Raw genomic sequence first — 10,062 nt, forward strand, 5'->3', positions numbered from 1 at the left:
CCTCTCTAGCCGCATCAAAGGAATTCCAATTTATCACTCTCTTACCTTCTTCGTCCCTTCGTGAACCTCTTCAAGCTCCAAGCCTTCTCTTCGTTTTCTTTTGTTTGTTTCTTTCTTTAAGTTTTTATTTTCCATTTTCGGATTCTCCTTTGTTAATTTCCACCGACGAGTAAAATGAACTTAGCCTGAATCATCTGGCAACTTTACCTGCAACACGGACCACGTCTCACGTGACCGCGCGCAGCTCCGAAGGACGAGAGAACGCGCACAGCACAAGGACACACACGCTTTCTCAACAGCACAAGAGAGTTTTGTTTGCAAGTATTCGTTTATTGAGTTTTCAAAGCATTACGATTTGTTAATAGGGACAAAATCCTGTTTATAGGGAGATTGTGTTTTCCTTGTTGGTTCTCTCAAAGGTTTTGTCCAGGTAATGTGCCATTCTGTAACCCCTTCTTCTCCTTCTTTCTATCACTCTCTGACTTCCATTGTTTCATTGCCTTATTGTATTGTATATACATTTTATTCCATGTAATCGTAGTGACCGATATACGTAGTATTTTCTTTATTAAAACTATATATACTCATTTATTGATTCTGTTTGTGCTCATATTATAAAGTCCCTTTAATGTCCGATCAAAGCTACTCGCTTTGCACTTCCTGATACTTAAATAGTATTTTCTTTTATAGAACGAGAAAGCTGTTTTTCATGACCAGAAGAACCGTCTCTCTTGAAAGTCTATAAAAAGGATAGCTCCTTTGTGATTTGATAAAGATCATATGGTTAGTTCGCTGGACGAACCAACCATTTGATAAATTAATTCCATTAGGGGTTGTCCTGAGAATCGATCTATTCTAGACAATTGATATATTAGTATTTAATTATAACACGCTTTGATTGAGTATTGATATAAAGAATTGATCTAATTTTGCATCCCTGTATGGATTATTGATTATAATTCGTTGTATTGAATTGTCCATACAGACACGTTGGCGAAATATTACCGTTAGGGACAATTTTATAAACTGTAGTTGATTCACTGATAACTCATAACCAGTATAGTAAGTTAATAATTGTGAATTATTCATAATTATTATTAACATTCCCCCCATTTGAGCGCTGAAACGCTACAACTGGGTTTGAAAACTTGTGGTAATGTATCATTACCACGCAGCAGGTTAGTTTAGGGAAGTAGGTAAGTAAGAGTTAGGGAACTCGGCCAGTGTCGACGGAAGAAGCAGAAGCTAGAGTGTAAAAGGTTATTAAGTGTCGATTGGAGACGCTGTAGGTTAAGTGTCGATTGGAGACGCTGTAGATTAAGTGTCGATTGTAGACACTGTAGATTAAGCCTCGATTAACCCTCTGAGGTCTAAGGGGTTTTTGGGGTCCTGGAGATGTTCTGACATGCTCTGACATTTGTGCTTTTTTCAGTTATTTATAAACATGTTAATGGAAATGGTGTAAATTCACTCTATATAGCACAAACAGGGCTACCATAATATGTGAGCAAGATGTATGTAGATGTTTGTACTTTTGAGAGAATATTGTTTATGCATGGTTATTGAAAAAACTAAAACTTAAAGTTTCTGAAATAAGGCCACAAAACACATACTAAATATGTGTCCACAAGACTTTTGACTAATGGATGTTCTCGCCTAGGATTTTTGCTTCAAAATGATCTGAAAATCATCCTGCCAAATCATTCACATAAAACAATACATTGATTTAAATTTAGTAAAACACTTTTTGTTTGGAAAGGCAATATGCGAAATGGGCGTGACTCATGTATAATGGTCTTATTCACACCTGTGAAGACAAAAGACCTGATTAATGAGCCTGCATAACGAGCTTTTCACAGGTGTGTCACTGAGCCACAAGAAAGAATACAAGGACACAAGAAAAGAAATATATATATATATATATATATATATATACTACAAAATTGGTTCACAGTTGGAAACATCTAGAAAAAAATAGTATTTTTCCACATGTATTTTTGCTTGCAAATTATATAATATCCAAGGTGAACATTTCTAGTAATTGTGTAGTTAATTCTCATACTGTATTTTCAGAAAGTTTTGGATATGTATCCTCTCCCCAAATTTGTCACTAATAAAACACAATACAAATAATTTGAAGAGAAGGCTTATATTGAACTTTTAAGATTTTTTTACATCTACCTTGTAAATATATTATTTGCTATTTTATTAAGAAGGTTACAATTACAGCAACAATTAAAATAACAATATTTCAAGTGTAATATTTCTTTGTAAAAACTAAAGTATACATTTTATCATACATATTTCTAAGTTAAGGATTCATTAGTTTGAATAAAGCCTAGATTGGAACAAACACTATAATATCATCCTAGTTGATGACTTTATTTTTTGACAAAACACACATAGCCTAATATATTTAACATTTGAGCAGAAATTGGTGAACAAAAGCTTATTCAATGTGGCAGTAGTCTAGTTCACAGTAAACAGTTAATAATCAATCCAAAACTAGTCAACGAAATGTTGTCTTTCATATTTCGTCTGTAACATAGGCATATCGTTTGTTGTTTTTATGATAGCCTATAGGCATATAAATATTAATTTGCAGTTTAATACGTTGCTAATACAAAGACATTTTAACGTTATTTCAACATATTTCAGTTGATTTTCACTCATCTCAGTATAGCAATAGGGTTTGGTAAAAACTGTTCAGTTCATTCATTCACACACAGACGCGATTCATATTTAAACAGTCTTTTTGCGGTTTACATACACTATGATATCGCGATTAGAACAATAATAATAAAAAACGTACTTATCAGATGGATCCGTTGCTCCTCGAAATGAAAATAAACCAGCACATGTTGTGAGGTAAATGTCCCAGGATTATCCCTCACACAGCCTCGAAAGAAGAAATAGTACATTAATCTTATGATTACATTTGTTGTGTTATCGCGTTTATGAGGGGCGTTGACACTTTGCATGTGTTGCTTCAGATCATTTGCATTTGAATACCACGCACTCTCCGTGGGCGTGTCAGATTAGCAGAATAATGAGCTGAGAGAACGATAATGAGATCGACTGACACCTCTTTTTTTTATTTTTATAAATTACATAAACAGAGAATATTTATTGTAGTTATTGTTTACAAAAGCACACGGTTTTGATGTTAATGTGAGTGTACACAAAAAAAAGAAGACCCTCTATAGTTTATAATCATGTATTGATTTTAATTATATGACCAAAAATGACGGAGTATTTTAAGTCTATGTTGCTGCTATGTGGAAAAAAAATAGCAAAACGCGCCGGCACGTTTCTGGACCCCAGAGGGTTAAGGTAGGATGAGAGACTTCAGCACTTTTCCTTAAAAATGCTTCTAAATTATTTAAAGGTTTTTAACTGAAAATTAGCTGTTCTGTTAAGCAAAATGTGAAGAAAACTGGTGATCACATTTAAAAGATTTAAGGATTTTGAAAAAAGAAAAAAATGTTTTTACCTCGTCTATGAGCAATGATTATGGTTAAATTCAACCAAAAGTATTTGTTGAGTATTTTATTTGTTTTGTTTGAGAGTGCACACAGAAAGCTGTCAATAATTATGTTGGAAATCAGAAAAGGGAGGGAAAATACCCCAAGATGCTGTAATTGTCAGGATATACACAAGGACAACAAGGTAAATTGGATTCAGAAAGCTTTAATAGTAGAATGGCAGGTGAGCCTCAGATGAAACGGACAGATGCAGGATATGATTAGCAGAGGAATGATATTGTGATGATATCTTGCAGAGATATGCTTGGATGTAGATAGGATGTGCCAACCGGGAAACACATGGAAGGATCACAGGAGAATCAGGGAGCATCCAGGAGGAAACGTGGGGTCTTGAGAGAGAAGCAGTAGGTAAGTCCTTTTGCTGGAATTCTGTGGTGACACACTGGAACAGATGAGTATACGAATCTGGGAATCACAGAGAGAAAGTTAGCAGGTCGGTTCCTAGTTCAAGGTTCAACGGAGACTGGATGAGAAGTGTGCTCTTTTGTAGTGCTCAGTGGTGCTGGATTAGATGACAGGTGCAGGCAGTTAATACTCAGGTGATTGTGATCTTTGTGCAGTGGGTGTGAATGAACCTGATTGATCCCTGACAGTAATGCTGCAATTTGCTTTTTGTTTGAAGTTTTGTTTGAATAAAAGTTTAATTCTGAGAGAATATAAAGATACAATTGAAAGAGTTGAGACAAGATACATAGATCAATATTGTTAATATGAGATTTATGAATTTTTACATTTTGAAATCAATTAAAAAATTACAGAAATTGTTAAAATTATAAATCATAATAATAAGAATATGCATTCTGAGATAATTCGAATTTTTTTAATCATAAAGAAACTTTTATGATTTAAACTTTGATTTATTTATGAAGACAAGATATATACGACTGAGCAATTAGGTGTTCTTAAAGTAATAAATAAATAATAAGATATTAACTGCACGTGTTTAAATATACTTTCTATCTGAAGGTGTCTAGAATTTGTATCCCGTCATCCCTGGGAGACCGTGTGGAAAAAATGTGGAAAAAAATGGATCCATTGCAGAGATTCTAGGGGGCTTTTCCACTGGGCTCGTTGGTCTGGTTTCACACTCAACTTGATTCTATCGAACTCTGGTGCGTTTGTGTGCATCTTACGTCATTGCAAACGTGCACGGCGCATGATAGAAAACACGACGCGGGTCAATATATTGTGTTTTTTATTAATTTGGTGCCATTATTCATAGCTGAGTAAACAACCCAGGTTAACTGTGTGTGTGTGTGTGTGTGTTTCGCATAAGCTGTTTTTCCGCTGCTTGCAAATGGACTCTTTTGAGGAGACAGTGGATTTCCATTAATTTGTTGCCCTGATTGCACGCACTATGCGCGAATACACTGCAGACTCACTCTTGCTCGTATCCAGGGTAAATCTTCATCCCTTACGTGTGTTTTATTTAACTAAATACATCATAATCGACTAAAACGCATGCGCAGGATACTTTACTTCCTGAACAAGTGCGCACCCGAGTCCGTGTAGTTTTCACATACACGCGAATCGCAGCACGGTTCGGGAGCAACCGAACTCAGACCACCTCCTCCAGGTAGTCTCGGGTTCGGTACCCCAGTGCGCACCCGGGTCCCATGACAGGGTTCACATTAGCGATTTTTCATGCGAACCGTGCCCCGTTCCGAACTAAACTGCCAGTGTGAAAGCCCCCTAAGAGTCAATGGTTTATGTTTAAAAAGATAATTTTTGTGCATTATGCATATGAGACTGAGGTTGGGTGACCAATTTAAATATAAATTGTGATTTGAACAAGCACATAACATATATCTTACAGTCGTTTTATTTTGGTTTCTTGAAGAGAAAAAGAAAAGGCAAAGAAAGGACGTTAAAAACTGTATTGTAATTAGAGTTTTTCCTGCTGTTTCCTTCGTCTTTGCAACGAAGAAATGCTTGCTATTTTCCCCGCAATGAAGAACGCTATTTAATAAAATGAGGAATGCCTGTGTTGATAACCAGATGAGATTTTTAGTTATTGAACTGTAAGTTTAAATTGAGTTTTGCAGTTCTCTGAGTGTTCAGAATTTCAGACACCTGCCTTGAAAAGTTGAATGACTGCAGAGAGAGAAAGAGGAAGTGGTGCCTTCAGCTCCCTAGCTCCTGAAAGAAGAAGTAGACACTACTGAGGGGTCAACATGGAAAGACTGAGACAGTGCAGGAAAATGTGACAATTCACTTGAGACTTTTCCTAAAAGACAATTTTGTCATGCATTACGAAATTTTGTGCCAGGGTGGATCAAAAGCCGGACCGAGAGTGCCATCACAGCCTGATGATCAAACATATCAGCCCAACAAGTCAACTGAATGTCAATCTACACAGAAAAGAAAGACTTCCATCCACTAACTTGTGGGCCAGGTGCTGCATTTTCAATGATCACTACAGAGAACGTTTCAAATTTAGTTAATTATCATATTAAATTGATTGTTTTGGATTATCAACTGGTTTTTCAGCAATTCTTCATATCTTAAATGTATAGTGGAGGATCTTTCCGAATTTTAGAGAAGACCCGCCCTTTCCAATTTTTTTAAAAATGCACATGCGCAACACTCTATTTGCTCCCGAGAGGTAAAGCCTATTAAATTATAAATTAACTCAAAAACATTCATGCAAAACAAAATGTCAAATGCCCTTCCGTGTTTTATTTACTTATTATACTGATCGATTGAGTGACCGAGGACTCAAGACATGATATGCAATGGAGAAGTAGCTTGTTGCATTTGTGTAATAAATACTATGGTGAACACATTGTAATTGTCGAAAATGAACACACAAGGTTTTAGAATATTTCAGCGTGATACCATTTACCATTTGGTCATAAGGCTACTTTAGACAAATTGAGATGTTTACCGTGTCTACGCGGTGCATGACTTGTGCTAGGGCTAGCATCGCTAATCATAGCTTACATTAACTTTTACTAGCAGTGATTTTAAATGGGTTTCTCCAAATAGCATGACAAACTTTACCTGTCTAGTAGAATCTTCGCGACTCCGGCATCAGTGTCATCAGCTCAACCTGTGCTTTTAGCGCATGCCAGCGTGTGAAATATTCCCCCCAAATCACTCTGGTCTTGTTTCTATATTCTGCGGCCTTTCTCTTCTTATCATACACTTCGTATACATTTTTTCTCTTTCGACCCTCAGCCATTTTCAAAGGAATGGCTGAAACCGTAACTCATCACACATAATACACCTGAAAGTGTGCATCCGCAAAAAGCGAAAACTACATAGGGACGAGCACGTACAATGGCCTTACGTAAACATATCACCAGAATGATTGACACTTTGGTGGACCAATAGCATAGGCTACCCACCCGGAAAAAGAAAATCCTCCGCTATACCTTTAAACTAACTCTTTGAATCTGCTTTCAAAAAGGACCAGTCCAGCAGATCTACTACAGGAAGTTCAATAGCAGAAGTGAGAGATTGACTCACCAATCAGTTAAAATACTGGGGCTAGATAGTGAGGGTTATTACCAATAGTGGATGAATTTGTTGAGATTAGATTATTGACTATGCAGAAGTAGTTATAACACTAGGGCTTGTGTCAAGATGATTTATGACCCTATGATTGACATGTGGGCGGGGCTAACCTTTGACCTTCCGGAGGGTGTTCCGGAGGTCCCTTTGATCTAGGGATTAACCTTTGACCTATCGATCAATCAAGTTGACAGTTGTCTTTGATCCTGGGTATGACAGTTGTCTATGATCTGGGGGTATAATCATATATTTTGACAGTTGTCTTTGCCCTATTGACCTTTGTATTATACGTCAAGTTGTCTTTGATCTGGGTTTGACAGTTGTCTTTGATCTGTATTATGATGGATCATTTTGACATTTAGTTTTACCCATTGATTTTGGCCTATTGACCCCCGGGGGAAAATAACTTCTTGCTGTGGGAAATTCCCTCCATGCCAGCCGTGTCAGGGGTTAGTGAGAAAATAATTTTTCTAATGCCGCATATAGATTAGAATTATCTTTTCAAAACAAAAATAAAATCATCTTACCGTTTCAGAGAATTGGGTCTAACCCTCTGGGGTCGGCGGTATCGCCGGCGATACCAGCTCACTTTTTTCCTAATCAGTGCAAAAGAGACTCAAATTACTCTGTTGATTTTGATCTTACATATAAGTGCTGTACATCATTACATCCTGTTAAGTGTCTATTTTTTTGTGGGTACTCACAATAAAAACAAAGTGTTGTGCTTTTCGTCAAATAAAGAAAAATAAACATGATGTGCGTTTTACCTTCTCTCGTTAGTGAGGTTCATTCTGAAACGCGTCCGAAAAATGAACTGTAACTCTGTCAATACTTGTCACAGAGATACGAGAGATTTCTCTTTATGAAGCTGAAATTCTCTTCTTTTAAATGAAGTAATTTATATAAAAAAACAAATATTCTCAGTTTATGTAATCTGTATGAAAAGAGAGAGATGTCAGTATTTTTCTTTCCAGCTCGGGGCGACTCTGAACCCGCTTCCAATGAGCGTGCTTCGCGTCCCGCGCGTTAGAGCCCGCCAACATGGGCGTGGCCAAGGGCTATATATTGGGCGCCCCGTCGTCTGAGTTCTTTAGATTTAATCTCCTTCAGCAAAGAACCTTCTCTTCGCTGATCCTCCGGATTTGTTGGAGTCTTTTCGCCGCCGCCGCCGTCGACAAGCCTACAGCAGGACTGCTTCGAGGACGCCGGTGCCTTCAGCCGCCTTCGATCGCCCTTCTGCTAAGCCATCCGGCGCGCATCATCGCTATATCCTTTCAAAGCTTTCAGTGTTCGCCCCCGCGACACTTTTTCTAAAAGAGCAATTTTTCAAGGCGTCAAATGCCTTCCTGCGCTTCGTGTCGAGGCCCTCTTCAAGACGGGGATCGTCACATCATTTGCGCCCGCTGCCTGGGACCGGACCACGCAGAGGCTGCCCTTACTCGAGGCGGATGTCCCGAGTGTGACGCCCTGGGCCTCACCGAGCTGCGCGCTCGCTTCGCCGTTTTCACCGCGAAAGAGCCCACCTCTTCCGTGCTGCCATCTCCTCTGGTCGAGCCGCGAAAGAAAAAACGCCGCTCACAGAGGCTGCCGGAGCACGCGGTTTGCAGTGATGTCACGCCGGGCCAATCCCCGCGTGCTTCACCGCCACCCGAAGACTCCCCGCCGCCAGTCCAGTTCACACAGGCGGACCAGCACCCCTCCAGCGGAGCGATGGGGCTCGTCTCGTTTGGCGCGTCAGGGGATGACGAAGATAAGGATTACAGTTTTTCCTGTGATGCTGCATCCGACGACTGGCCGGGCTCGTCCTTCGACCCAGCGCCTTCGACATTAGCGGGCACGAGCGCGGGCTCCAGCATGGACTCAGAGATCGTCCGCATACTCTCCAAGGCCGTGGAAGACCTCGGGCTCGATTGGTCTTCCCCGGAAGAACCCGCCCGCAGCCGACTGGACGAGTGGTTCCTGCAGGGGCGCCGACAGGCCCCTCGACAAAGACCCTTCCCCTTCTTCCCGGAAGTTCACGACGAACTCACGAAGTCGTGGAAAGCCCCGCACTCCGCTCGCCTGAAGCCTTCTTTTTCTTTGTCGCTCTCCTCCGTGGACGGCGCGAAAGAAAGAGGCTATGAGGGGACTCCACCCCTCGAGGAGGCTGTGGCCAATCATCTGTGTCCCCCCTCCAACGCTGGATGGAAAGCTAAAGCTTCTCATCCCTCGAAGCCTTGCCGGTCCACTTCAGCTCTCGCCGGTCACGCATACGCCGCCGCCGGCCAAGCTGCATCAGCGCTTCACTCTATGGCTGTCCTCCAGGTGTTTCAAGCCAAACTTCTCCACAGTATGGACAAGTCTGGACCCGAGCCTGAGGCATTTAAGGACCTATGCAGCGCCACTGAATAGCGCTGCGAGCCACAAAAGCCACCGCCCAATCCATCGGCCGTGCTATGGCTAACCTGACTGTCCTTGAGCGCCATCTGTGGCTGACGCTAACAGATATGAAGGATGCAGATAAGGCGTCTTTCCTCGACGCGCCTATCTCCCAAGACGGCCTGTTTGGACCAGCGGTGAAGGAGTTCGCCGAGCGCTTCACCGAAGCCCGTAAGGACTCACAGGCTATGCGCAGCGAGCTAAGACGGCGCCCCCCGTTTCTCAGCCCAAACCTGAAACGGATTTTCGACGCCGCTCGCGCTCTGCCAACAGGAAGCAACCGCCCGAGCGACGGGGACCTCGGCCCAGGATTGTGCTGAACCCAGAGCCTCGTAAGTCCTCCTAGCTACAGGGAGGAAAAGGGAGAGCGCGTGTCTCGCAAGAGCCGGACCGTTCTCTCCAAAACGCCTAAAGCACTACCCAGTCCCCTTACAGGCGGCTGGAAATGTCTATACAGCAGCCAATGTCCCAGCCACACAGCTCGCCCACCTGCAAACAAACGCCGTTTTTACGGCGACACACAGAAATCACATAAAGAGCTATTTTCTGCCTCATTAAAGGGTCACGTGTCCACACCAAAGTG

This window comes from Siphateles boraxobius, unplaced genomic scaffold, assembly GCF_051911475.1.
Source record: "Siphateles boraxobius isolate OS27281-9 unplaced genomic scaffold, OSU_SipBor_1 17, whole genome shotgun sequence".
NCBI classification, from domain to species: domain Eukaryota; kingdom Metazoa; phylum Chordata; class Actinopteri; order Cypriniformes; family Leuciscidae; genus Siphateles; species Siphateles boraxobius.